Here is an 11,382-nt window from a genome sequence, read left to right on the forward strand (position 1 = left end):
CTTACATACTTAGAAGACCTTCTGTCTTGACTCAAATGCTGGTATTATAACTAGCACTTGAAAATATTTTTCCAGTTTTCCTGGGGTTTCTAATTTTCATTTTTTTCTGATGAACAAATAATAATGTACCATCAATATATCTTCAGTGTTATTCAGCGTCTGTTTCATGGAGGCCTCTCAGATTCTTTCTTGAATTCTGTTTCGTGCTCTCAGCCTGGGACTTGCCTTCACTGCCTTCCTAGCTTGAATCAAGTGTTTACTGGATCCTTTAGGTCCTTCCTTTCTTGATTTTCACACTCATTTTACTAGACAGTAGCCTGAAGTGTTTTCTCAAGAAAGATTCCTCAGGAAGTAAAGCTGTCTAGCCCTTACATGCCTAAAGTCTCTAGCCTACCATCGTACCTGATTGGTAGTATAGAATACAAAGTTACTGTATTATATTGTAATTATTGTTTTATATTGTAAGTGACCCTGAGCTACTCAGAGTGTGCTAATTATAAATTGAAATGTTAGCATAAGTTGTCCATGTAATAACAAAAATAATTTTATTTAGTAAAGAGGTTTTTTTTTGTTTCTACCCTGCAGGAGTTTTTCCTTTCAGCATTAAATGAGATTTAATGGTAAGGAAATAGACCCTATAATAAATATGAAAGTGTACCTGCATTTCTTTTTAACTTGATAACTTGTTCTAACCCCAAATTTTCATTCTTCACACAGTAGACAAAGTCAGTGAGTCATAGTTAAGTAATGTCCTACTTATTTTGTAAACCAGGATGTATTTGTTAAATAAAGTACGTTTTGTGAAGTAGAATATTTTCATAGCTACTTTGTTGTTAACATTGCTTGGTATTCATTCCATGAGTAATTTTCTTTGTTATCTAGGTTGTTTTTGTTTATACCTGAAATAGTCTTTCTGAACTAAAATTTAGCCAAACTGGAGGAAATTCAGTATATGTCATATTGAAGTGAAGTATTAAGATTTGTCATATTTAGGATCACAGCAAATTTGTTCTGACAGTAGCCAGACATCAGTCATTTGCGTGAATTTTCCACTAATCTAGGTTAGCAATATTTACAAATCATCACCATGATAGGAGGAGTAGGTAAGAATTGATATGAACAGCGTTTGCAGAAATTGAAGCTTGAGGAACATCAGAATGTGGCTCTACAGGTGTATTATGATCCTAAAGGTAATGAGTTTGACTTGGCTTTCATGAGCCAGACTTTGAATTCAGGTCAGTCAGATGCTTTTGATGAAGCAGTGTTAACAAATTTATACAAAAAAAAAAAAACATTTATACAAAAAAATTTGAAAATGTGGTGTGGGCTCTTTAAAGAGTTAATATAAAACCTGGCATATAAATCACATTGAAATTTATTGGCCAATGTTGACTTTTTTATACTGATATTTTAAAGTAACTTTATTGAAATACAGTTCACAAACCATAAAATCCACTGACTTAAAATTTACAGTTCACTGAGTTCAAAAAGTTATGCAACTATCACCATAATCTAGTTTTAGAACATTATCATCACTTCATAAAGAAACCCCATATCCATTAGCAATCATTCTCCTAGCCCCAGACAACCATTAATCTATTTTCCGTCTCTATAGATTTGCCTCTTCTGGAAATTTCATATACATGAAATCATACAGTATGTCATTTTTTGTGACTGTCTTTCACTTAAGCATAAAGTTTTTAAGGTCCATCCATGTGGTAGTAAGAATCAGTATTTTGTTCCTTTTTGTGGCTGAATAATATGCCACAATATGAGTAATACCACATTTTTTTAAATCAGTTCATCAGTTAAGGGCCATTTGAGTTGTTTCTACTTCTGGGCAATTATAAATCAGATCAGATCAGTCGCTCAGTTGTGTCCGACTCTTTGTGACCCCATGAATCACAGCACGCCAGGCCTCCCTGTCCATCACCAACTCCCGGAGTTCACTCAGACTCATGTCCGTCCAGTCAGTGATGCCATCCAGCCATCTCATCCTCTGTTGTCCCCTTCTCCTCTTGCCCCCAATCCCTCCCAGCATCAGAGTCTTTTCCAACGAGTCAACTCTTCGAATCAGGTGGCCAAAGTACTGGAGTTTCAGCTTTAGCATCATTCCTTCCAAAGAACACCCAGGGCTGATCTCCTTCAGAATGGACTGGTTGGATCTCCTTGCAGTCCAAGGGACTCTCAAGAGTCTTCTCCAACACTACAGTTCAAAAGCATCAATTCTTCGGTGCTCAGCCTTCTTCACAGTCCAATTCTCACATCCATACATGACCACAGGAAAAACCATAGCCTTGACTAGACGAACCTTTGTTGGCAAAGTAATGTCTCTGCTTTTGAATATGCTATCTAGGTTGGTCATAATTTTCCTTCCAAAGGAGTAAGCGTCTTTTAATTTCACTGCTATAAACATTCTTGTCCAAGTGTTTGTGTAGACATATGTTTTCATTTCCCTTGGGTGTGTGCCCACCAGTGGAATTGCTGGGTCAGATAGTAATTCTTAAACCATTTGAGGAACTGATCAACCGTTTTCCAAAGTAGCTGTAGCATTTTGCATTCCCAGCAGCAATATAAAAGGATTTCTATCTTTTCCACATGCTCACCAGTTCTTACTATTGTCTGTCTTTTTGATCATAGCCATCCTAGTAGATGTGAAGTAGATTTTTCATTGTGTTTTAGATCTGCATTTCTCTAAGGATTAAAGGTGTTGAGAATTTTCTCATGTGCTTATTATGTGCTTTAATTTTATGTAAACTTTGATATCTAAATGTTTGTGTAGCTCTTATGTGCTCTACTGTTGATGAGTACTTAGGTTCCATATTCCATATGAAATACCAGTATGTGTACAAACACATTAAAGGCTTAGCTCTAAGACATTGGAGGATTGAAATGATACTGATTCTTGAGTGTTTTCCAAACTTAACTGATAAATAGGTAGTTACCAGTTTGCCTGGGACAGTCCCAGTTTATGCCTGTTGTCTGACTTAATTGTAAAAGTGCCATCTTTCACTCGGAAGTATGCCCTGTCTTGGACAATAAATCATATGGCCAACCTACTGACAGTTACCTTAGAGTGTTTCGGAGTGGGTAGCCATTCCCTACTCCAGAGGATCTTCTGACCCAAGGATCGAACCTGGGTCTCCTGCATTGCAGGCATATTCTTTACTGTCTGAGCCTCCAGGGAAGCCCAAATATACACTTGCTGTCTACTAAGTTAGAATCTCCATAAAGGGGGCCTAGAAGTATGTTTTTAGCAATTTCAAGGTCAAGCACAGTTGTAATGTATTATTCTAGCACAATGCTTGTGTTGCTGTATGACCCCTAGCCCGTTATCTTTATTTTAGTGAGATAGTGAGTCCCAAGTTAAAATTCAAGAAAAATAATCTAATCTGATAGCCTACTACCACCCATCTATTTAAAGTGGTGATAGGGGAGGAGTATTAACATACACATTGGACTGTCTTGTAGGGGCAAGAGAGTATAGGACAGTAAGTAAAGTGAAATAATTTACTGGAAATAGGATGATCTCAGGACTGAGCTCCAGCAAGAGGCAATGAGCAAGGCTCAGCTTCTCAATAGTATTTTCCTTTGAGTTCAGTTCAGTTCAGTTGCTCACTTCTGTCCAACTCTTTGCAACCCCGTGAACCACAGCACGCCAGACCTCCCTGTCCTTCACCAACTCCCAGAGTCCATCCAAACCCATGTCCATTGAGTTGGTGATGCCATCCAACCATCTCATCCTCTGTCGTCCCCTTCTTCTCCTGCCCTCAATCTTTCCCAGCATCAGGGTCTTTTCAAATGAGCCAGGTCTTCGCATCAGGTGGCCAAAGTATCGGAGTTTCAGCTTCAACATCAGTCCTTCCAACGAACACCCAGGACTGATCTCCTTTGGAATGGACTGGTTGGATCTCCTTGCAGTCCAAGGGACTCTCAAGAGTCTTCTCCAATACCACAGTTCAAAAGCATCAATTCTTCTGCGCTCAGCTTTCTTTATAGTCCAATTCTCACATCCATACATGACTACTGGAAAAACCATAGCCTTGACTAGACGGACCTTTGTTGGCAAAGTAATGTCTGCTTTTTAATATGCTGTCTAGGTTTGTCATAACTTTCCTTCCAAGGAGTAAGCGTCTTTTAATTTCATGGCTGCAGTCAACTATCTGCAGTGATTTTGGAGCCCCAAAAAATAAAGTCTGCCACTGTTTCCACTGTTTCCCCATCTATTTGCCATGAAGTGATAGGACTGGATGCCATGATCTTAGTTTTCTGAATGTTGAGCTTTAAAAGCCAATCTTTTCACTCTCCTCTTTCACTTTCATCAAGAGGCTCTTTAGTTCTTCTTCACTTTCTGCCATAAGGGTGGTGTCATCTGCCTATCTGAGGTTGTTGATATTTCTCCCGGCAATCTTAATTCCAGCCTGTGCTTCTTCCAGCCCAGCGTTTCTTATAATGTACTCTGCATATAAGTTAAATAATCAGGGTGACAATATACATCCTTGACGTACTCCTTTTCCTATTTGGAACCAGTCTGTTGTTCCATGTCCAGTTCTAACTATTGCTTTCTGACCTGCATACAGGTTTCTCAAGAGACAGGTCTGGTGATCTGGTATTTCCATGTCTTTCAGAATTTTCCACAGTTTATTGTGATCAACACAGTCAAAGGCTTTGGCATAGTCAATAGTTAGGTGAGAGTAAGAGAATTCATGAAGTTGTTCTTCGTACCTGAGAACTAACAGCAAGAATTAATGGGGATAGAGGGAGGCAGAAGTACTTTCAGACTTTGAGGCCATGTTAGAGGGAAGATAGAATGTGATACTGTTCGTTTATTTATTTGCGTGTCAGTAGAATTTGATAATATTTGCACATAAGGTTGTTTGTAAGTTAGGCACTTCTAAGATATCTACATAACAGGTGACAGAGATGGCCCTCTGGGTTTTAAGATAAATATTGTTTGTTAACTGTATAGTATTTGTCTTCAAGGTGAGAGTTAACACACTTGACTCAAATTAAAGCACATTCACCTTAAGAATGGGCTTCCTTGGTAGCTCAGCAGGTAAAGAATCCATCTGCAATGCAGGAGACCCCGGTTTGATTCCAAACATCCACTGTAGAAGGGATAGGCTACCCATTCCAGTATTCTTGGGCTTCTCTGGTGGCTCTGCTGGTAAAGAATCCTCCTGCAACGCGGGAGACCTGGGTTCAATCCCTGGTTTGGGAAGATCCCTTGGAGAACGGAAAGGCTACCCACTCCAGTATTCTGGCCAGGAGAATTCCATGGACTGTATAGTCCTTAGGGTTACAAAGAGTCAGACACGACTGAGCGACTTTCACTTTCAGCTTAAGAATATCTCCCCCACCCCACCCCCCTTTTTGCAGGAGGGGGAATGTCAAAGATTTTGAGATTTAGAGATTATAAATGTAGAGTGAGGGTAAAATGAGAAGAGTACTTTCCTATTTTCATCTCATTGTTTGCTTTCTTAATTCAGATATACAAATGAAAATACTGTGCTTAAAATACGGAGAAATACACATAAACAGTTCAAGCCAAATTCATAACTCTAAGAGATGGTATGAAAATCTAATAATATACTTTTTTCAATCTAATAAATCATTACAAATCCACTTGATAAGTTTGTTTAAAAAAAAAAAAACAAAAACACCCCAGCAGGGTACTCTCCCATTGTTCTCCCATGCACTGTATATATATGTATATATATGTGTGTGGGTGTTATTTTCATATCAGTTATTGCTTGTACTTGGTACTATGTGTAATTCACCACGTACTCAACCCTCACCTCCTCTACCACCTGCTGTCCCCCTACACCCGGTCATAGACACTGCCTCAGTTTAAAATTACCTTTATCAGCTTGATTATAATACCTTGTATGCAGTTGAACTTTATAAATGTTTGTATCAATAGATTTAAATATAATTAGGTATCTTAAATTGATTTGAGATAATTATACTTACAGTGCAAGAAAAGTTATTCAGAGAAAGATTTAGAAAAATAAACTTTGTTTTCAAAAAATTCAGATGTATTCTACTTCAAGTTAAAATTCTATCAAAACTTTGACTTGAATAAAATTTCTTTCCTTTATGTCTCAGATGAGAAGTGATGACAGTCTGATAGCTGAGAGATAACTTTATGAAATGAACTGATGACTCAATCCTGATGTCTGTGTCCCAGTGAATACCAAATCCCAGTCTCAGCACTGGCATCAGCTGATTTGATCGTTAGCACTGAACTGTCCTCATCCTTCTTGATACTCTCTCATATTTTTCCTGTAGGCGGAGGCATGTCTTAAGAACTATTTAAGGAACTTGTGTTTCTACTAAAACTTGTGTTTAACTAGAACTTGTGTTTCTAGTTAAGAGAATTGGTTTTCAAAGCTATGCTAATTAACATTTTCCTGTTTTGAATTCTACCGTAGAAGGAACTGGTAGTGTAATTTCTATGGATAAAGAATGTTGGTTTAGTCGCTAAGCTGTTTCGGAGCCCGTCAGGCTCCTGTGTCCGTGGAATTTTCCAGGCAAGAATACTGGGGGGGGTTGCCATTTCCTTCTCCAGGGGATCTTCTGGACCCAGGAATTGAAGCCAGGTCTCTTGCATTGCAGGTGGATTCCTTAGGGAAGACCTAAGGATAAAGAATATTAACCCCCCCAAAAATGTTTTGTAGTATGCTCTTGTTTTATCAAGCCTTATTAAATTACCTCACGGAAGAACTTTTTCACAGAGCTTGCCATCTTCTCACCCATTTTGTTTCACAGTAAATGCATCACGCTCTCTTACTTCACAGAGGCCAGTGTCCTGACCTTAGTTTCTAGATCACCCACATGGTCTCATTTTTATGCTTTTTCTGATATGTGGGGGTGGTTAAAAGAAGATGTAGAACTAAGCATGTTTAACCTTTTTAAAAACTTAAAAGTTTTTTAAAACCTTAAAAACCTTTTAAAATCTTTTTAATCAATTCCTGTTTTGACTTGGTGATTGTAATCCTTGTATAACTATCTTTTGTATGTCTAGACTTGAATTTACAATTGGCTTTTCTCCTTTCTCTTTAAGCCCCTTGCTATCTCCTGCCCTTATTTTCATAAATGATTTTTTCTCCTATCTTTGTGAAGATATTGAGGCTATTTATAACAGTTGGAGGGTCACTGATTTATCCATGGGTAATTTAAAAACCTCTCCGAGTACTCACTCTTTTTGTCTTCTACCAGTCTCAAGTGAAGGAATGTCCCTCCCTTTTGTTCAAACCTAGTCCATTTCTCTTTAGAATGTGTTGATCCCTAACTGTATACCAGGGACTGTGATAGGATTTCTAGGGGACACAGTAGTGACTAAGAATTCTTACTTGCCCTAAAACTTACTGACCTGTGCTTGTGATCCCAGTTCCTGCCCCTTCCATTATTCTTATCCTTGTCATTTGTGCATTTTTCTTTATATTTCTAGCATTAGAGAAATTTTAAGTGGAAAGGGAGAAGATTGCTTTCCCTCAAGGAGATAAGAAGAGGGAGAGTCATTCAAATTATACCTTTTCTTTCTTCCCATTTGGGAAGATTTCAGAAAGGAGTATGTTAACCTCTCTCAGGCCGTCAGGTATGTGGTGGCAGGAAAAGAGGCTGAAGCTGTCTGTGGTAAGGATTCTTGTATCTGATTTATTAATCCCAACCTCTCAACAAGTTTAAATCCAGTAATTCCTTATTTCATTTGTATGAGCTATATATGGGTGTGAAGTTTACATATATTTCTACTCCATTTATATACCAATACATTCCTCTTGAAATCTGATACTAATGTATAGTTTAAAGTGCTGTTTACTTTTATGAGTTTGTGTGTTCAGTCCTAAATTTAGGGCAAAAACCAGCTTGATCCTGTTGGTGGGTGAAAAGTGGTTTTTATTGTAGTAAAAAAAACACATAACACAAAATTTACCATCTTAACCACTTTTGTGTACAGTTCAGTGATGTTAAGTATGTTCACATTGTGAAACCAGTGTCCAGAACTCTGGCAGAACCAAAGCTGTATAATTAAATACTCTCCATTCCCTTCTTCCCCAGATTTTGGCAGTAAGCATTCTGTTTTGTCTCTATGAATTTGATTATGCTAGGTATCTCATCAGAGAAGGCAATGGCACCCCACTCCAGTACTCTTGCCTGGAAAACCCCTTGGGCGTAGGAACCTGGTAGGCGTCAGTCCATGGGGTTGCGAAGAGTAGGACACGACTGAGTGACTTCCCTTTCACTTTTTACTTTCATGCACTGGAGAAGGAAATGGCAACCCACTCCAGTACTCTTGCCTGGAAAATCCCATGGACGGAGGAGCCTGGTAGGCTTCAGTCCATGGGGTTGCAAAGAGTCGGACATGACTGAGCGACTTCACTTTCACTTTTCACTTTCATGCATTGGAGAAGGAAATGGCAACCCACTCCAGTGTTCTTGCCTGGAGAATCCCAGGGACGGGGGAGCCTGGTGGGCTGCCGTCTATAGGGTCACACAGAGTCAGACATGACTGAAGCGATGCAGCAGCAGCAGGTATCTCAGTATTTTTCTCTTTGTGACTGGCTTATTTCACTTAGCATAAGGTCCTCAAGGTTTATCCTATTTTAGCACGTGTCAGAATTTGCTTTTTTACGGCTAAACAATAATATGTTTTCTCTATATACCACATTTTGTTTACTTGTTCATCTCTTGATGGGCATTTGGGTTGTTTCCCTCCTTTGGCTGTTGTGAATAATACTGCTGTGAACATGGGTGTACAAATGTCTATTTTCAGACCTCGATTTCAGTTCTTTTGGGTGTGTGACCTAGAAGTGGAATTACTAGATTATATAGTACAGACATACCTTGCTTTATTGCACTTCACAGACACAGCGTTTTGTTTTTTGTTTTTTTACAAATTGAAGGTTTGCAACAACCCTTCATCAGGTGAGTCTGCCAGCACCATTTTTCCAACATTTGCTCATTTTGTGTCATATTCTGGTAATTTTCCAAATATTTCAAACTTTTTCATTATTATGTTACAGTGATCTTTGAAGTTACTACTACAACTGGGTAAAGGGTCAGATGAGAGTTGGCATGTTTTAGCAGCAAATGATCTTTTAATTAAGATATATACATGGTTTTTTAGACCTAATGCTATTGCACACTTAATTGACTATTTGTGACTTTTATTGTTTTAGTTGCTAAGTTGTGTCTGACTCTTATGGGACTCTCTGAACTGTAGCCTGGTAGGCTCCTCTGTCCATGGGTTTTTCTGGCAAGAATACTGGAGTGGCTTGCCATTTCCTTCCACAAGGGATCTTGCCTACTCAGGTATCCAACCTGCATCTCCTGCCTTGCAGGCAGAAACTTTACTACTGAGCCACTGGCAAAGTCCTTCTAGACTCTGGTATAGTGTAAATATGACTTGTGTTCTAGGTGACCAAAAGGTCTTTTTGACTCGCTTTGTTGTAGTTGTATGGATCTGAAACTGCAGATATGCATGTAATTAAATTCTTAAGTTTTTGTGGAATAACCGTACTATAAATTAGGTGCCTGTACCATTTTACATTTCCACCAATGATGCACAGGGGTTCTAGTTTCTCCACATTCTCACCAACTCTGTTATTTTCTGCTGTCTTAATAGTAAGAATCATAATAAATGTTGGATGTTATCTCTTTCTTGTTTGTATTTGTATTTTCCTTGGGATCATCAAGGCCGAGCATCTTTGCATGTGCTTCTTTAGCCATTTGTGTATTTAATTTGGAGAAATTTCTGATCCTTTTCCCATTTTTTAGCACAGTTGTTTGGTTTTTTGATTGTTGTGTTAAAGGTGTGTTTTTTAATCATGGCTTTCTTGGGCTTCAGTTTTAAATAATTATTTTTGAAAATGAGACTTTATTGTTATTTAATGACACAAAATGTATTAAAATGTGCTGTACATGTAGCTAGAAGCCTAAATATTGGGCCCTTCATAAAGTAATAATATAATGAGGCATATTAGTATTTTTTTTCTTAGCACAATTGAAGCTCTTTATCATAGTAAAATTAAATACTGTGTAGCTTCAAGCTGTTTCCAGAAGTTTACATTGGATATGAAAAAATACACATTATATGTAGTTTTCAGATTAGCTAATGTTCAGTCAGTTCTTAATAAATCAATCTAAGAGTGTAATTACAAGGTTTTTTATTCTCAGTTAAAATTCTGCCTTAATAGATATTTAAGAAGCATTATAAACTTTTATAATTTGAACTTTTTAAGTTTACCACTCAGTCATATTAAGGTTAAAATGTAAAGCATGGGGAGGGCGGTGGAGGGGGGTTCAGGATGGGGAACACGTGTACACCCGTGGCAGATTCATGTTGATGTATGGCAAAACCAATACAATATTGTAAAGTAAAAAATAAATAAATAAATGGAAAAAAAAGTAAAGCATCTAAGAAATGCTGATACTGAAATTTAGATACCTGTGTCAGTTGGCTATTTTATAATTATCTAAGTTTGTACATCTGGGATAAATTCAGTATTTTTAAAAAACCGTTTTAAATTTTGTTTCTGGCCTTCAAAACTTTGTCTTTAACATGCCATATGTTAAGCTTTTGTAGTTGAGAAAAATTAATTTTCACCAGCATACAATGGGCTTCCCTGGGCTTCCCACGCTCAGATGGTAAAGCGTCTGCTTGCAGTACAGGAGACCTAGGTTCGATCCCTGGGTTGGCAGGATCTCCTGGAGAAGGGAATGGCAACCCACTCCAGTATTCTTGCCTGGAGAATTCTGTGGACAGAGGAGCCCGGCCGGCTGTAGTCCATGGGGTCGCAAAGTCAGACATGACTGAGCAACTAACACTTTCAACGTACAATGAGAAGTAAGGCAGATGAAAAAGTTGAAAGCTGATGAACTGCCAATAACTTCTGAAATACAGAGATAACTTTTTTTTTTTTAAAGAAAACCTCTACTTATTGTATTAGCTTCCTTTGATTGCATGGACAGGAACAGTTTATGAACCAAGCCCGGTGATCACAATAAAGATCCCAGGCTTCTATTATTACTGGAAAATGTTCATAGCAATACCAGTAGAAATCATAGCCATGGAAAAGACATTTTGACAGAGCAAGATTTATTTTTAAAGAATCTAAAATGTTAGATTCTTTAAGACCTTTCCTCCAACATCATTTTTTTTAATAATTTTAAAAATTTATTTATTTTTGGCTGTGCTGGGTCTTCATTGCTGCACAGACGTTCCTCTAGTTGCAGCAAGTGGGTCTACTCTTCATTGCATTGCACAGGCTTACTGCAGTGGCCTCTTCTTTGTGGACCACAGGCTCGAGGGCACTGAGCTTCAGTAGTTGCGGCACATGGGCTCAACAGTTGCAGTTCCCTGGCTCTAGAGCACAGGCT

Source organism: Bos grunniens, chromosome 2 (assembly GCF_055505025.1).
Source record: "Bos grunniens cultivar Pamir isolate PY7600 chromosome 2, Bosgru_T2T1.0, whole genome shotgun sequence".
NCBI lineage: Eukaryota > Metazoa > Chordata > Mammalia > Artiodactyla > Bovidae > Bos > Bos grunniens.